The 19,723-nt window shown below is 37.5% G+C and overlaps 1 protein-coding gene across 1 annotated transcript in view; it reads right to left on the reverse strand.

Moving 5' to 3' along the window:
- The window catches only part of LOC136875547 (uncharacterized), a 160,367-nt gene extending 156,985 nt beyond the window's left edge, over window positions 1-3,382 (reverse strand). The window contains exon 1 of the mRNA XM_067149103.2: window positions 3,339-3,382. The gene's annotated coding sequence lies outside the window, so the exon portion shown is untranslated. The remainder of the gene's footprint in view (window positions 1-3,338) is intronic.
- Window positions 3,383-19,723: the final 16,341 nt, after the last annotated feature.

Here is a 19,723-nt window from a genome sequence, read left to right on the forward strand (position 1 = left end):
TCGATTTAAGTTAATTTTAGTTGGATTTTGAGACCCACTTTTCGACCGAACGATCCACGCAGCTTCTCCGCTGATCCAGACCAAAACTTAGAGGACAGGGTAAGGTGCAATATGTAGGGGATTTCTTTATAGATGAGGAACAAGGATCACTTAAGTGCGTCATAGTAATAGTAGTTAAGCGATTCCAGATTGAGAGTGGTTGAATGTACGTATGTGTGGTGATGGTAAATACTGTTTACTCTTTAATAATAGTGTATGTATAGCACATACGTATTAGCGTGTGAAATGCGGGAAGTTAAACCGAAAAATGTACAGAAGTTTATATCCGAGTGGTGGAAAGAGAAGAATTTTCGTAAATTGATTAATGAAATCCCGGAGAATTCTACAAATGTGTTCTGTAAGTACTGTCGTTGTTTAGTTGTGGCTTGGCATGGGGACTTAGTAAATCAAACATATACCAAAGAACATAGGCTGCCAGTGCATTTGTAAACCAGCCCAAATTAGACAAACTTGAGCTTTCTAGAGTTAGAAAATGCAGTGAAACCACAACTGCTGAATGGTCATTAGCATCATTTTTGTGCTGTCATACATCTATCCAATCTAGTGATGACTTAGGAACTCTATGTAAAACTAAATTTAATGGAATGGGGGCTGCTGTCAATTTCCAGTTACACTGGATTAAGTGTAGCAGTATTATCAAGAGTGTTTTCAGACCATATTTTTTTTCAAATGATCTTCGAAATTACATTGGTGATAGTCCTTACAACATTTTGGTAGATGAAATGAAATGGCGTATGGCTTTTAGTGCCGGAAGTGTCCGAGGACAGGTTCGGTTCGCTAGGTGTAGGTATTTTGATTTAACGCCCGTAGACGACCTGCGCGTCGTGATGGGGATGAAATGATGATGAAGACGATACATACACCCAGCCCAGTGCCAGCGAAATTAACCAACGATGGTTAAAATTCCCGACCCTGACGGCAATTGAACCCGGGACCCCTGTGACCAAAGGCCTGGTAGATGAATGTGCAGACATTAGTGTCACTAAGTATCTGGGTGTAATAATTATTTGTTACAGTGCCACTACAAATGACATAATTACAACATTTTTAGGCATAATGGAGCTTAATTAATGTCATTCCTTAACTATATTAACATCAATTAAAATTTGCTTGAAACAGTTTTAGACCCATGCAACTGAAGGGGATAGGAACTGATAATGCCAAAGTGATGACAGGAGTAAAGCAATGGTGTTCATGAGCTGCCTAAAGAAGATATACCTGATGTAATTTTTGTGAAATGTGTGTGCCATTCCGTATAATTGCCAGTTTCCCATGCATGTGCTAACACTTTGCTCTGAATTAATGAGTATCATATAAATGATGTTTATAATTGGTACTCAAAATCTTCCCTTAGACAGCAAGCATACAAACACATTTTCCAGGCTATCAATATGACCATACCCGTTTGAAGATAATTCAGTGCTATAATACTAGATGGCTCCCCGTTGACTCAGCAAGTGATAGAATAGTTACACAATGGCTGGAACTGAAAACACATTTTTGGAATTGTTAGAACCAGTGAGAACTCTTTTACTGTAGAAACTCTGCATACTATGCTTAAAAATGAAGACAATTCAGTTTACCTGCTATTCCTTAAAGGAATTCTTGGGGCTGTTACAACAGTAAATAAAGCCTTTGAATCAAACCAGCTAAACAATTAACTGACTTACAAATTGTTGATTGAATCATTTGGAGAAACTGCTATATTGCTTACATTTATATTTTATTATACAACTAGTGACTTTGAAAACCATCTTGGGCCGATGACCTTCGATGTTAGGCCCCTTAAAACAACAAGCAACAAAACCATCTTAACCCTAAACCGTACCTGGGCTACTTATGTGAAAGCAAAATTAGATAGATGAAAACGGAACAAAGCCTCACCGCAAGAAATGAACTGTTATTTCGAAGACTCAGTGCATGTTTTGTCCGTTTCTTTGATCAAGGAACTGCAGAGAAGACTTCCTGGAAATATGGATATATTAAAAACTGTTGCTCAACAAAGTCCTGGTCATGCTCTTCGACAAATTAAGGAAGCTTTGATTCCATTATTGGGTATATTTAGCATCTCGCCAGAAGTAAAGGGAAAATTAGGGACCAAGTGGGGTCCAGTAAACTTAATTAAATTGCAGAATGTCACAAGTTCTAGAAGTTTTTGGTGTGAAGTCATTAGTTCCAGAGATGCATCAAACGTAAATCCATTTAAAGGACTAGCAGAGTTTGCATTACCAATGCTATCTTTGGCCTGGCCAAATGCAAAGTTGTTCAGTCAAATGAACGTAGTAAAAGTTTTTAGTTTTTTAAGTTTCCAATGATGAATTTTCTCTGTTGTAACAGCTCTGTGGGTCTTTATTCTACCTTAACACAAGTATACGAATATCAATGATACTGAGGGGTGTATATAGCGAGTGTGGCAAAAATTAGTGTGTTTTGTGTTAAATTCGGTGGGTTTCTTTGTGTGCGGGTTTAGTGGCTTTATTCACATTGGTGTTGGCAACACTGGTTGTATGTATGTGAATGGAGGTGTACTTAGACGAAACAACAAGCACTGTCCCCAAGCTAAAGGAATTAACTATATGCATTTAAAATCATCGACCCGACTACGAATCGAAACAAGGGCATTCTGAGCCGAAGGACAGTACACTGACCATTCACTAAACGAGCCGGTATCAAATGATAGATATTTGCTTATGTTAATAATAATAGTAATAACTCATTATTATTATTATTATTATTATTATTATTATTATTATTATTATTATTATTATTATTATTATTATTATAAAATACGCTGCTACAGCAATGATGTCTCTTTATCAAACAAGTGACTAGTGATCAGCGCGATGTTCTGCAGGTTACGAGGTGATACGTTGTCAGCGCTATGAGTCCTCTCGGCCCTAATTCTTGGCTTTCTAGACCGGGGTGATAATCTTACCGTCAGATAGCTCTTAATTTGTTCTTATGTAGGCCGAGTGGATACAGGTAAAAAATGTTAACATGAACAGGAACGTGAACCCGAGTTCCTTACATAAGAGGCAGGCTTGCGATCCCTACGCCACGTGGCGGGATTAATAATAATAATAATAATAATAATAATAATAATAATAATAATAATAATAATAATAATAATAATAATAATAATAATGACTTGTAGCATAGTTATATTGATACGCAATGGAAATAATACTCTTAATACAGACAGTATCTGGCCTTAACCGTTTATGTTGCTATGTCTTTTATTGTTAATACGATATGCTGCGGTCACCTGTTATACTTACGTTCCACTCCATTGAAACGTTTGACACACTGGTCGTATATCCTTTGCCCGGCTTCTTCTGGATCCTGAAAGGAAGAGTGGTACCTTATATTCCCTTTCATGTTATTATAATTGGAATAATGTTAGCACATTACAAACGTTTGGAAAAGCATTTCACGAAGAAAAATATGCGTAGTTTTAGTAGAGGTTAAAAATATATAAGAGTTATTCTCTCAGTCAAAAGCTGTTGAAATGTTGCTTCTGGTCAACATTGCTTTATGTAGTATAGACCTGGACTTTCGTAGCTTCCTCCAAGAACAGATTAGTGGCCTATGAAAAGTGGCTATATAGAAGAATGTTGAGAGTAGCCTGAACAGAGTCATAACAAATAATCAACTGTTGTCCAGCTCCATGGCTGAATGATTAGCGTGCTGGCCTTTGGTCACAGGGTCCCGGGTTCGATTCCCGGGAGAGCCGGGAATTTTAACCCATAAGTGGTTAAATTCGGTGGCACGGGGGCTGGGTGTATGTGTCGCTTTCATCATCATTTCACCATAACGACGCGCAGGTCGCCTACGGGAATCAGATCAAAAGACCTGCATCTGGCGAGCCGAACTTGTCCTCGGACACTCCAAGCACTAAAAGCCATACGTCTTTCATTTAATTTTTTCTTCGGGTGTTAAGGGGAGCTCGAGCTTATCTGGGGCTTCTACACCTGATATTGCAAGGAAAGATAGAATATAAGTGAAGAGCTGATAGACTACTGATGCTATGGCTCCAAAACATCAAAGACAGTTTTCATTATAATGTCGGACACTCACACTTCACCTGCATTTTTAAATCCTAGAATTACGATTACAAGGCTCCAAATTTTCTGATGCCCGTCGCCTTATAAAATATCACACATTTCGGCAAATTTTATTGTACAGACTTTAAAATGACATGTTCCAAGGCCATGTGGAAATAATTAAATAAAGATGAATCTAACAGATAGAAGAAGTTCAAACTGGACGGAAGCAATGAACTACGACAACACAGAATAAAGCTCCTATTCATACATTAATGTGTATTACGAATAAAAGTCAGTTAAATGAGCAGTATGAAGCTCTGATAGAACACAGAAACTCGTCTGATTGTATTGTTATGAATGAGATATCTTCACGCAGAAAACAACATGGTCGTGTTACTGCAAGTGAAGCAACTGCCGGCTTCTTCTATAAAGGCAATGCACTGCAACCAATACACAATAATGCTCCTATATGAATTACTTCTACAGAAGGAATTTAAAAATTTTACTAAAGTTTGACTGTGTTGATGTTTGATATAGCAGGCGATTTGATATTACACCAAGAGGACGATAGCATAGGCTAAAAACAGATATTTCTAAGGATATTTCTTTTATATTTCGGCCTAGTAAATAATGAAAACAACACACTGGTGAAATTCACAATCATTATGACAGTAAGACTACGGAAATATTGATCCAGAACTGTAAGTATCTCGCAGATTAACGTTGTCTGTGAGTTTAAAATATTTAGGTCTACACGGAATATTTTGCTAATAGCGAAAGATACACTTTAGTTACCCGGAATGATATGTTTTAAATAGTGAAAGAAATTTCGAAATCGATTTAGTAGTTTCTGAAATTACCTGTTACATAGACATAAACTCACAGCCTCTCTCTTGTGTACATAGTTAGGATTAGAGGTACCCACGGCACTTTAATGGTTGCTTCAAACGAACACTTGCAGCGATATTTTTCACTACAGGTACTTGCGAAGACGTGTTCTCAACCTGGAAGCAAATCATTCTAATGAGCGATGAGATATCAATAAAATAGTATAAGCTCTAAAAGGACTACCTGTCAAATATGAAAGCAGACGGCGTACTTGACAGCCTGGAAACACGAGGTCAAAGTAATGAGAAACATGAGACACTAGAAGGTATTTAGTTTCTATATGTTATTCAGAACAATAAAAATGGAGCTGCCAGCCTCATTTTCTTAGATTTGTGGGATAAAATACCGACAGCTCGATGTCTCTAAAAATTGCAAAGACATAGTGGAACCTAAAACCAATAATAGTTCCAACAGTGGCAAACGTCTTAGGAATGTAACCAAGCTTTAGAAACAAAAAACCGAAACATGGCACAACAGCTCTGATGGCTCTTGTTCTACCATGCGACCGCTATTCTGCCCAAAGGCCTTCAGATTACGAGGTGACGTGGAGTCGACGTGACAAATCCTCTCGGCCGTTATTATTAGCTTTCTAGATCGGAGCTGCTATCTCACTGTCAGGTTGTTCCTCAAATGTTCTCACGCAGGCTAAGTGAAACTAGAACGATACTCCAGGTCCAGGTAAAAGTCCCTAACCTAGCCGAGAATCGAGGCCGTGGCCTCGGGTTAAAGAGCAGGTCGATACCCCGGCTAACTAAACTTTATAGAGGAAGAATAAATTAAATGATATTATAAGAAAATTAAAATGCAGATTTCGTAGAGATCATAGTGTAGTTTATCCTGTTTCCCATTTTCATTTCCAGGAAAATGCCGGGGCAATTCGTATTCATAGGCCACAACCGATTCCTTCTACCGCATTGTCCAGTTTCATTCACCATTCTGCATTTCACCTTCATTAGCTCCTAAACTGAGGCTGGCATCAGGAAGTGTATCTGACTATTAAAGCATGGTGCATTTCACCTCATGGCATCGCCGACAACCCCTTTTCAAGAAACGGGTCCAAGGACTAGAGATATGTAAATGGTAATTATCCTGTCTTCATTTCCCGTGAGTCATATAATTTTCAATATTTGCTTCGTTCGTGAAATGCACAATATGATCCAAAATTCAACCTCGAAGTCACCCAAAACTTATATAATAATAATAATAATAATAATAATAATAATAATAATAATAATAATAATAATAATAATAATAATAATAATAATAATAATAATAATAATCTGACCGAGCTCGATAGCTGCAGTCGCTTAAGTGCGGCCAGTATCCAGTAATCGGGAGATCGTGGGTTCGAGCCCCACTGTCGGCAGCCCTGAAGATGGCTTTCCGTGGTTTCCCATTTTCACACCAGGCAAATGCTGGGGCTGTACCTTAATTAAGGCCACGGCCGCTTCCTTCCACCTCCTAGGCCTTTCCTATCCCATCGTCGCCATAAGACATATCTGTGTCGGTGCGACGTAAAGCAAGTAGCAAAAAAAAATAATAATCTTTTTTCATGTCACACTACCTACTTTTATGGTTTCCGGAGACGCTGAAGTGACCACATTTTGTTCCGCAGGACTTCCATAACGGACCAATAAAACTACCGACACGAGACTGACGTTTTTGAAAATATTCAATTACCATCGGACTGAGCCAGGATCGAAGCTACCAAGCTGGGCTCAGATGACCAGCACTCTACCGTCTCAGCTACTCAGCCTGGCTATTATTGTAAAACTTATAAGGCTTATAACACATAACGTTAAGTACCAAAACACGTTAGCTGAATAAATAGATGCGGTTGTCATGTTGGTTTCGATGTTGTAACATGATGTCAGTCGTTGTTTATATCAATCCAAATATGACACTCCGATATGAAGAAAATATATTTAATAATTAATTAGAATACTTACGCGGTATAATATGGAGTAGTAGATAGTTGTTAACACGATTAAACTGATAAGTAAATCTCACGTCTCTTGCTAGATATTATATGTCGTGGTAACATCCCGTGCTAGAAATAAAAAACTCGGTATGGCCATGCCTCGTATCACAAAAGATATGCTAAACAAAGCAATAAAATGTCGAAGCGTTAAGCACTGCGAATGCTTCTTGTTTGAATGGCTTGTAAAATTTGCCTTTGGAGAGTGTATCAATCCTTTTACTCGTTGTAAAGTGCCAATATATTTCAGCCATAGTCTACAATAGTGAATGTAATTAACTTTCTAGTAATGCCCCTGCCTGGATGTTGTAATTGTGACCTTGTTTCACAAGAGTCCAGTAGACTAATCTAGAGGTTCCATTATTCGATTCACTTTCAGTGTAAAAGAATGTAAAATTGTAAATAGTATACAATTGTAAAACAATGATCGCAGTTTAGCATTCAAATCGGAAGGCAACTTCGCCTCCAGTAACAATATGGGTATATTTTCGCGTCTAAAGGTAAGCATTCTGCGATTAACATACTTAACACTAATAGGAATTCTCACACATTTTTCATCCGTGAACACACAACATAAAATAATACTTGCCGCTCCTTCGCCGTAGGTGTAAAAACGCATGTAATATCTGAAGAGCTGTGAGACATGGTTCAGGCTTGTCATTCAAAACCTAACATAAGAAATATTTTCCTTCACATTCTTCTAACGTCAATTATATTAGACTTGTTTATCCATATTTTCCAGTAAATACAATACTTACTATAAATTGTTCATCAATACTCGTGTGTATGCGACTATAACTGAAAGGGGAGTGACCGTAGCCTTAAATAAGGTATAACTTAGCCCCAAGCTATCACCCTATGAGAGAATGGGAAATCATGAAATCCGCCTTCAGGACTGCCTACGATGTGATTTGAACCCACCATATTTCCAATGCGAGTTAAGATTTACACGTCGCGAAGAGTGCAGCCAGCTCGTTAATGTCAGCAAGGGCTTTATTGCCTTAATTACGACATACAAAAGCAATAAAATTTTCACACCAGGCAAATGCTGGGGCTGTACCTTAATTAAGGCCACGGCCGCTTCCTTCCCACTCCTAGCCCTTCTCTGTCCCATCGTCGCCATGAGACCTATTTGAGTCGGTGCGACGTAAAGCAACTAGCAAAAATAAAATCTTGTGGATGACAAAAATAAATGTGTTTCCATTTTACAACATTATGCCAGTCAGTGAACGATAGTCTTCCAATGCTAATCCAAAATTTCTCACTTTGAGGTGGACATTTTAATATAATTTTATTATATATTTAATAGTAAAATTGAATACTTACACAATTCAATTCAGGGAAGTAGTTGTAATGCTGTCTGAAGAATAATAATGTCACTTGTCCGATGTGTGACATGAGAGTACAAAGGCAGGGAAGACTGCGTTTATGGCTTTAAATAAGACATGGCCCCAGCCTTTTCCTGCACTGAAATTCGGAAAATTGGAGAACTACTTCTAGGCTGCCGATCGTGATGTTCTAACCTACCACCTCTGGCATGCATATTTGTAGCTACATCACTCGTAATGCTTGGTAAGCTCACTCGGTAAACCATATCTGTTACTCTGATCGTACATGAGTAAAACTGAAAACAGGCTACTTACGGTATATAATAAATAAATTGATAAAACATTATGTAAAGAAATTAAAATTCAGATATATAATACTACTTTTTATTCCATTACATCAGGAGGTTCAACATTTTTCGGATTGATAACACCCGTTCAAACTAAATACAGCTAAACAAATAACAATATTTGAGCACAAGAAACGGTGGACTTCTATAAGCGAAAATATAAGCTCTCATCGATCTCTGTAATCAGCTTGATGTTAGGTGCTCGAGGAACCAAAACTACATTTTTTGTCAACTTCTGCAATACCTTTGGGCTGAATATAAATTCCATCTATAACATCGCGATTACCATACTCAAGAAGTCTACCATGTTCTTCAAGAACCATGTTTGCGGACCTCAAACAAATGTTTGACATGCCTCACTCGATTGCCTACACATAACATCATACCATATCCATATATTGTTGTTAAGGTACTCTTTGTCTTTGGGCAACCTGCAGCTGTTGCAGGAACATTGTATAATAATAATTTAAAATATTTGATAAACAGATTGATAATACGAGTGAATATGGGAGAGTTTTGAAGATCTGATAAACAGATTGAGAATATAAGTGAATATGAATTTCTTTATAGAAATGCAGAGGATTTCAAACTAAGTGTTATTCCGAAATAAAGACACCAAATACAATCTTAACATTTTCAGGCTAAAATGTGACATTTTTATGAAATATTTCATTCAAATAGACCTAAACCATATTTACGTTTAAGAAACCTACAATTAGACACGCTCAATAATTCAATACTGTGAAATAATATGACTCTATTACCTAGTTTTTCCTTTCCTCGTGGGTGAGATATGTAACATATACGTGAACATGGACCAGGTTTACGCCCTGATTTCATTCTTGACGCTAACCATATGTGAATATACAACATATTCTATATATATATTACTATTTTGTCGTGGTTTAGTGTAATGCTGTGAACGAAGAATGAGGTGTATGATAAGAAAAACACAAACACCCAGTCACAGAATCAGAGGAATTAATCAGACGTGGGTGAAACCCCCGACCCGGTTAGGAATCGAAATCATTCCCATTTGAAATTCTAAAAATGCGAGAGGAAAAATGGTAAAATAATGTGATAGAATCAATCGTATCAAGAGAACCTCACCTCTTTTAACTCGCTCACTGCCTGTAAAAGTAGCGTAAAGAGGACGCACACAGCAAATATGTTTCTAGTCATGATGGAATATTTATACTGGCTTCTGTTTTTTATATTTCTGTGGCAACCTTGGTGATGAGAGTGACATCATTAGCGTGTGTCCCACATCTGATACCAGTGACCATCCGGTATGACTATTGAGTAATATGTGAGCACTGCCACATGCACATAGGCGTAGTCCATTTAGTATATTAAAATCCATCGACTCCGCCATCATCTTCACCTGTAGTAATATTGCCCTCGTAATGAAACTGTCTTGTTCTACATTCACGTTAGTAATAACCGTGATACCTAAGGGAATCTAATGTGTCTCTTCAATTTTTCTACATCACATGTTGTACACTTCAAGTTTCTATAAGATTTAAGTAACATTTACTGCCAAGACTGTAGCAAGGTCATTCAATGGTACTAGATTTCTCCCTCCAAATACCTCATGATTTTGGTCTACCGGGCGAGTAGGCCGTGTGATTAGGGGCGCGCAGCTGTGAGCTTGCATCCGGGTGATAGTGGATTCGAATCCCACTGTCGGCAGCCCTGAAGATGATTTTACATGGTTTCCCATTTTCACACCAGGCAAATGCTGGAGTTGTACCTTAATTAAGGCCACGGCCGCTTCCTTCCCACTCCTAGGCCTTTCCTGTCCCATCGTTGCCATAAGACCTATCTGTGTCAGTCTATTTTATTTGACAATCAATGAAACGACGAAGATTAATACAATGATTCTGAAGCTGATTTAAAAACACGAAATATCAACCTTAAGAATAAAACTATCTTCAGCTTATCTCGGTTATTTCTGAGATGGTCGCCTCTACGGCGTCGTCTGGAAAGACCTCCACAAGGCTTCTTTGGAGGCCACACGCCATTAATTTCTTGGGTCTCTGGAGCCACCCACATTCATTTCGTTTTTAAATGGGAATTTAAGACCGGATGCCCTTTCTGACGTCAGGTGATTCTTGGGATGAAATTCTCAACCCACGATCGAACGGGATTCGGAACTCAGCCTGGAATGTGGGAAACCAGCAGCTAGGACACTGAGGTAATCACGCCACCCAACCTGATGAACAGGTAAAGCAATCTGATGTTAGTTAAATTATTTATTTATTAACTAATAAATTATATTAATATTAATATTAAAGAAGGAATTAGTAATTATTATTATTAATTATTAGTAATTATTATTATTATTATTATTATTATTATTATTATTATTATTATTATTATTATTATTATTATTATTATTATTATTATTATTAATTATTAGTAATTATTAGTAATTATTGATTGTAAGACCAAGTTAATTAAATTATACAAATTAAATAGCAGAACAATAATAATAATAATAATAATAATATTATTATTATTATTATTATTATTATTATTATTATTATTATTATTATTATTATTGTCTAAAATTTTTATAGCTGCACAAATTTCACTTCATTCACAATTACCAATGAACAAAATCCTTCAAGATTTGGATAACATTGTGGAGAAGTACGAATATGAGAATATAAATTGTTTCTAATATCTAATTTGTTTCTAATATCTAATTTAGTTCTTTTACGTGCCAGTAAATCTACCGATACGAGGCTGTCGTATTTGAGCACCTTCAAATACCACCGGACTGAGCCAGGATCGAACCTGCCAAGTTGGGGTTAGAAGGCCAGCGCCTTAACCGTCTGAGCCACTCAGCCCGGAAACATAGTCATAATCATTGTTTAAGAAGCCTTTCTCGTGGACAGTCGAGATTTTCATCTGACGACGCAGAGCAAATATCTCTGCGAAACGTAAAGAATTTCACATTATCTTCTTGACACGGCATAAGCCCAAAAGCCTACATAATGTCTACAATGAATGATATATTAGCCATGTACCCTATACTGACATCAGACAGCAAAGAGTGATTTTCATTAATACTCCCTTTCACATTTTTGGGTAAATACAACTGAAGTAGATACCACACACTACCTAAATACATACTTCGATGTTCATATCATTTATCTTTATGACAGCTAAAGTCTGAGAATAGTGGTTACATCTGTCAGTTCCGATATGGGCTTCAATTCCTATTGCTATGAAGAATACCTGAAACAGCCTAAATACGTTCACTGCAGAGATGTAGCAATTTCTTTAGCGCTATCAAAAACAAAGGAAAGAAGTCCGATGTTTGATCATTTAACTCTTCTGAAATGAAAATGTGTTTTTGACTTATACACCGCAACTGTACCCTGTGAGAGATATATTGGTATGTCGAAGCTATGAAAGCTTGAGAAAGTCGAAGTGTATTGATATACCGTATTAATAAACGTCCAACATATTTATTAGAAAAACTCCAGGGAAAAATAATCTGTTAACTCAAAACATGGTCATAAAACGGGAACAAAAGCCACTGAATTCTACAAAAGAAAGAGGTTTTCGTTCAACTAGAAAACTTTATGAAACACGCGCCATCTAGATTCCTCAGACGAAATGATGTTAACGTTTAAATCTTTAATGGGTCACATCAAGATGTTTTACTTAGTGGAAGTGAAAAGCTATTTAGAATATAGTTAACATTGAAGTAGGTAGATAGCGTGATCTTGATCCACCAAGACTAGAACAATACTTTCAACTGCTTTGCATACTAATTTATTGAGCCTACCTCAAAATGCCGTATTTTTGGTATCTACAAATTCACTAAAGTGTTAATACGACCGCTAAATATGGAATTTCACCTTACAAACGTTATGTTAACATGAAGGTAAGGTATGAAGGCGTTTATACTGAAAGCACTTCTTCACTGTCGTATACAGGCTAAGATCTAGTACAGTATACAACATGCTTCTTACCATTAATTTTATTATACATTTCTTCGTGGAGAGCACAGGTGATAAATTTAGAGCTCCTAAAATACTTTTCACCCTTCCTCCTAAAAATTATTCATATTTCCTGATCGGGGACACTTTCTGGTATCTAAAATCTCCATCTTCGAACATGTACTGCTTTCTTTGGTGTAATTTCTGTACTTAGCGTTGTTCATGAGATTTTTAGTCCCATCATGAAAATAATAATATCTGATATCCATCGTTATGTGTTTTAATATTTGCCAAGGCTAAGGCTGGAAAAGAATTGCCCACATCACTGAGGAAGCTTTAATGCATGGAGAGGAAATGAGACACTTCGGTACCTGAATAGAAAGTGACGGAGGGAAAAATGTTAATAAAGTTTCACCCACGTCTATTGGAACGGACTCGGTCTGTTAGCTATTTAATTTGCAAACAGCCTTGGCTGTCATTCAGAAAATCTTTCAGTTAGTCAAAAATACTAGTGCACTTCGTTGAATGAGAAATCTGCTCTTAGTTTTAACCAGTATGGCCCAATGTTGCGTATATAATACTTTATTTAATATTTATGCTACAGTGATGTCCATTATTACGGGTTTTCAATAACGGGGGATAAGGCACAGACACTAAAGGAAGATTTCAATCTATGGAGTTAAAATTGCAGACCAGGGAACATGAATTCAGGATGACGAGGGGAAGATTTGAATCACCCACGTTTATTGGAACTGAATACACTGGTCAGCTCCTCGATTTGCAAATATCTTTGGTTGACATTAACCCGCCAATGCACGGGTTGGGTCTGTGAGACCCATGCGCTGGTATTTCCAACATTTTCTGACAGACGGTGATAGCTGCATACTTCCGGCTTCTGCTACCTTCCTTTTATCACTGCTGTAGTATTCCTGCAGACGAACATGGAAGTGATTGCTTTAGTACGTGAGCAGTGGTAAGTTAAACTGCTCTGTGGGCCTGTGAGACCCAACCCGTGCAGTCGTGTAAGTTTTCTTTTAATCATAAGCATTTTAGTCTTTCCATATTAACCGTGTGCATAAAGATTATAGGGTGATTATTACTTAGCGTCTTGTCCAAATCCGTGGTTTAGCTAGCCTGACTGTCTTTCACCTTAGTTCCTTGGGTTTTAAGTACAGAGGTGAGACTGAAAATGGGTTGACCTGGGCTAATGAGTTCGTTTCTTCGTAGGTCTAAGAAAAAGGAGTGTTATGATGTCAGCAAGCCACGTGATATGGAAGAGTTGCCGCATTATTGGAGGAACCATTGTCAGATGATGAAATTTAATTGTGGTTTTTCTCTCGTCGATGCACAGCAACGGTAAAACTGAGGAAAGTATAGCAAGAAAGAGGAAGCCTGTAAAACTCACATTCTATAATTCAGGTAAGGGTGGTGTAGCCTGTGTAAACGAAAGGACGGCTCGAAACACCGTAAGTTGGACAATGGTCGTCTTCTATGCGTTGCTGAATATTACAGGTTTTAACGAATATTTCATATTCAGAGCCAACAACACTAACTCTCCAGACGCAAGGAACAGAATAATTTTTTTGAAGAAACTCTTGTTTCTTCTAACTGAAGAACAAATAAGAGAAAGAGCTGTCTCAAGATATCTTCCTAAGAGCATTCGCGATACTTCAAGAAGGATATGTGGGTTGACGGCAGAAGCAGGACGTGAAAATACAGAAAATAAAAGAGGACGTCGTGCATACTGTAGAGTCAGAAAAGACCCGCTACTCGTGCTGTTTGTGCAGAAAGTAAATGTATCTTGAACCCCCCGTATTCGTGTGTAGTGAATGTAAAGCTGAAATTTGAAAGTTTCAGTGAACATTCTGGATCGTGAATATTAGGTTATGACGATTTCATAAATTTTGATTTGATAAGTTCTGAATTTTGTGATCAAATAAAATATTGTGTGCAAATTTGCAGTGGTTAGAGAATTGCTTTGTAAAATGTTAAGTAAGTGTTAATCATCAAAGGTTTTGTGACAGCAATGTGTTTATGATGTTATCGGAATAGGAGGGAATGAATACTGAAAATAAAAATATATTAGCATACTATAAAAAAGAAATATGGTGATGGGTCTGTGAGAACCAACCCGTTTACTCATGTAACTTTTGTGACCCGTGCACTGGCGGGTTAATACAGTATAATCCTTCAAACAGTCATTATCCTAGTGTACTTCATTGAATGAGGTTTCTAGTTCAAGTTCTGTGCAATATTCCCCAGTTTAATAACTTGGTAACACTTTGTTTAATGTTTCCTTGTGTACCACAGTGGCTTTGTCTCTGTCTCGTGACATTAACGTTAACCGGGTTGCGGTCAGGTCACCGCCTTGTTGACGGAGGGCTCCTGTTCAAGCACTATTATTAGTGCCCACTACATCAGACGTGAAACAGCATCATGCCCTACCATCATATTTGCTTCATCTCTGTAACTTTCAAAAAACTGTTCATTAAGTTATAGCGTAGCCACCACCACTACAAATATAGTAATATAGTGACGGCGAATTTTACGGGGTAACAACAATTTTGAAAGAAATTAAAATGCCTAATACTAGTCAAATGTATGCACACAAATCAAAATTGTATGTAATTAAATTATGGATGGAATTTAACATAGAAGCTATGGTAGCTTCTCGTCGATTCCTTGGTCCCTAATTACAAAATAACACGTGTCTTTTCATCATTAGGTAATTAAAGTTAAATGTATAATAGTAGTAATAACACGGTATAATATTGATAATAAAACAACAAAATGGTTAAATAGGTGTTCATGTAACAGTGGTCCAAACCATTTTTCTAAGATGGGTGGTTTCTCTAGGGATATAATGAACCAAATTCTCTGGTAATGGCGTATTTTGTGATGCCTGGCCCATTAATTTCCACTTTCTATAGCCTGTTGCTAATATGTTATAGAAATATTGTAGTTCTTATGAGTATCGTATAACACTGTTTTTTGTTTCACTACGGTTGCGCTGAAACTAATTTGTAGTTAAGAACAAGGGGGGAAATTTGCTGTTGGTTAGTTATTCGACATTTTGAGCCCAGGGATCCTACTAATTCCTAACATCCTTTTATAAGTTCTAGCATAAATTTAAACTATTAACCGTACATAATCTTGTAGGTACAAAAGGTTATATTCGTCTTCAAAGTTTCTACATGAGGTTATGCTTTCAGTTTCACTAGCGCTGCATATCTTCTTCAAAACGTTCACTTGCACGCAATCACTAATGCAGACATTTAGTAAATTGAGGTGAGACATGTTCCAAAACATTTTGAACATAGCCTCACATTGCTCCTAACTTGGTGGGCGTAGTTTACGATTTCAAACTTTTGTGCATGTTTTCCCTATACGTTAATTTCCTGAATTCGTTTTCCACCTAATAATGTTATTTACTCTTGAGTGTACGCTCGCAGTCCTCTTTCTACCATGATTTCCTGGTGTGCGTGTTTATTTTCCTCATACTGAGCCCTCAAGTAATCTCTAGCACCATGAAGTTCAACTACTTTTTGTTGCTTTACACGTCACGTTAATGGTGGTCTCTCATTGGTTGACTGAAGGTAAAAGTAAAACCAATATCGCACAGTAAATTGAAACACTTTTCTCACTGGAAAGAATTTGTGACTTTAGACAAGGTAAATAACGTTAATGGGAAAATATCTCCTTTTGCGCTCTGAATACCTCTTGAGCGCTGTTGAAGTGATAACTCCAATTACACATTCATGTTCATAATGACCGTCAAAATCATCAAAATGATATGAGATTAAACATTGGAACACCGAAAGCTGAGGATCGAATGGCTCTTCTTCGGAATGATGTGGAATTATGTTGAGTAACTCGTAATAATCTGAGCAATAGGTTGAAATGTGACATACTGCTACCCGTTCTTAAAGTTTCCCCATATTGCATACTATTTATCAAGCAGAACCAGATTGGATATTGGAGATATATTCGAGCAAAAGTTGGAATCTTAAAATAATTGTGAAGCGACCAGACTAAAAGGCAATCGAAATGCATTATATCCCATTAATATACTGTATTAGATGTCGTTGGTCATTAGAAATCATCTTGTACAGCGCTGTATTGTGGTCAAAGTCCCGTGCGACTTAGCCCTGGTCTGGTAAGGTACAATTCCTTACATCTTCTCTAGTTTTAATCTTATCAAATAAATATTTAAATATGGTATCTCCTAAATCATTTTGATAGGAGATAAGAAATTATCGTCTAACAGAAAATGAATAGGAAATGTTAAAAATACCCTCAGTATCTCACTCGATACAAAGAACAGCTTGGTGTAACCGTTAGGCCGCATGCACACCGAACGCGCTTCGCACAGTGTGTCACGTGTAGCGTGAAATGCTAGGCATAGCGCAAGGCGTGCTTGCTGTTCACACAGAAAACTCTACGCCAATTGTCTAGGAGCACCGGGCAGCAAACACGTGGAAATTAAATTTCCGGCAAAATCACGCTCTTTATATAATAATTACAGATAGTATTTTGCAATATTGTTACAATTAGCATACATAATTTATCATCGTAACAAAAGTGGAGTAAATCTCTGAGAAATATAATACATAAATGGAAATATTCACTTCCAAGCCCACTGCAGACTGATATTCTTCATGTTACCACCCTCCATTGGCAAAAATTATACACCGACATGGCAGAGTCTGGTAGAATCTATGCACTTTGTCACAAAGTGTCCGGCTACATGGCTAAATGGTTACCGTACTGGCCTTTGGTCACGGGAGTCCCGGGTTCGATTCCCGGCAGAGTCGGGAATTGTTCCATAATTAGTCAATTGCAATGGCACGGGGGCTGGATGTATGTGTGTATTCATAATCATTTCATCCTCATCATGGCACAGGTCACCTACGGGCGTCAATTCAAAAGACCTGCACCTGGCAAGCCGAACTTCTCCTCGGACACTTCCGACTCTAAAATCCATACCCAATTTCATTCTGTTACAATGTTAAGCCCAGTAAAGTGTGACAGTAGAAGCAATATTACTGTATATGTTTACTGTAGGAATGCGATAAAACTGTTGTAGATACTTAAGTCTACTTATTTTGCAAAACAGTTACATTTTTATAGTTTTTGTGTCTTGTGTTCCATATTTCTTCTCATTGAAACACTGCATGAATAATTTCTTCTTTCATAGCTTCAGAACTAGCTAGGTAACGCTAAGCAATTAACCAACACTGCGCGTTGTCTGGCGCTTCGCTTAGCTGTAAGGTAGGCGTTGAGCACAGCAGAGCGCGGACGGTGTGAACACCTGTCTTAGGAACAAAGCACTGGTGATGCTTACCGTGACGCTTAGCGTTGAGCAACACGCGACACACTATGCGAAGCGCGCTCGATGTCACAAGCTAATGCCGTTATCCAAGTACACTAGAAACAGTTTACTGATGGATAACAGTCACCTAAAATTGAAAATTAGGAAAAAGATTCGAAAGTGGGTTCATGAATTTAATGAAGAACGAATTACTTTCAGAGAATTCTATCGTTTGCACAGAGATGCAAGACTTTATCGCGATACATTTTATGATTACTTAAGAATGACAAAAAATACCTTTGACCTTCAAATCCTGCAACTGAAATGTGGCGTCAAGTAGCAGAGAAGTATTGGGAGAAATTCAATTTTCCGAATTATCTAGGAGCACCGTGTAACAAACACGTGGAAATTAAATTTCCGACTAAATCACGCTCTTTATATAATAATTATAAATAGTATTTTGCAATATACTTACAATTAACATACACAATTAATCATCATAACAAAAGTGGAGTAAATGTGTGACAAATATATTTAATAAACAGAAATATTTACTTCCAAGCCCACTACTAGCCTGCAGAGTGATATTCTTCATGTTACCACCCTCTATTGGCAAAATTATAAGCCGATATGACGGATTCTATGCACTTTGTCACAAAGTGCCCGGCTACATGGCTAAATGGTTACCGCACTGGCCTTTGGTCACAGAGTCCCGGGTTCGATTCCCGGCAGCGTCGGGAATTGTAATCATAATTAGTAAATTGCATTGGCACGGGGGCTGGGTGTATGTGTGTATTTATAATCATTTCATCCTCATCATGATGCAGGTCATCTACGAGCGTCAATTCAAAAGACCTGCACCTGGCAAGCCGAACTTCTCCTCGGACACTTCCGACTCTAAAATCCATACCCAATTTCATTCTGTTACAATGTTAAGCCCAGTAAAGTGTGACAGTAGAAGCAATATTACTGTATATGTTTACTGTAGGAATGCGATAAAACTGTTGTAGATACTTAAGTCTACTTATTTTGCAAAACAGTTACATTTTTATAGTTTTTGTGTCTTGTGTTCCATATTTCTTCTCATTGAAACACTGCATGAATAATTTCTTCTTTCATAGCTTCAGAACTAGCTAGGTAACGCTAAGCAATTAACCAACACTGCGCGTTGTCTGGCGCTTCGCTTAGCTGTAAGGTAGGCGTTGAGCACAGCAGAGCGCGGACGGTGTGAACACCTGTCTTAGGAACAAAGCACTGGTGATGCTTACCGTGACGCTTAGCGTTGAGCAACACGCGACACACTATGCGAAGCGCGCTCGATGTCACAAGCTAATGCCGTTATCCAAGTACACTAGAAACAGTTTACTGATGGATAACAGTCACCTAAAATTGAAAATTAGGAAAAAGATTCGAAAGTGGGTTCATGAATTTAATGAAGAACGAATTACTTTCAGAGAATTCTATCGTTTGCACAGAGATGCAAGACTTTATCGCGATACATTTTATGATTACTTAAGAATGACAAAAAATACCTTTGACCTTCAAATCCTGCAACTGAAATGTGGCGTCAAGTAGCAGAGAAGTATTGGGAGAAATTCAATTTTCCGAATTATCTAGGAGCACCGTGTAACAAACACGTGGAAATTAAATTTCCGACTAAATCACGCTCTTTATATAATAATTATAAATAGTATTTTGCAATATACTTACAATTAACATACACAATTAATCATCATAACAAAAGTGGAGTAAATGTGTGACAAATATATTTAATAAACAGAAATATTTACTTCCAAGCCCACTACTAGC

This window comes from Anabrus simplex, chromosome 1 (genome assembly GCF_040414725.1).
Source record: "Anabrus simplex isolate iqAnaSimp1 chromosome 1, ASM4041472v1, whole genome shotgun sequence".
Classification (NCBI taxonomy): Eukaryota; Metazoa; Arthropoda; class Insecta; order Orthoptera; family Tettigoniidae; genus Anabrus; species Anabrus simplex.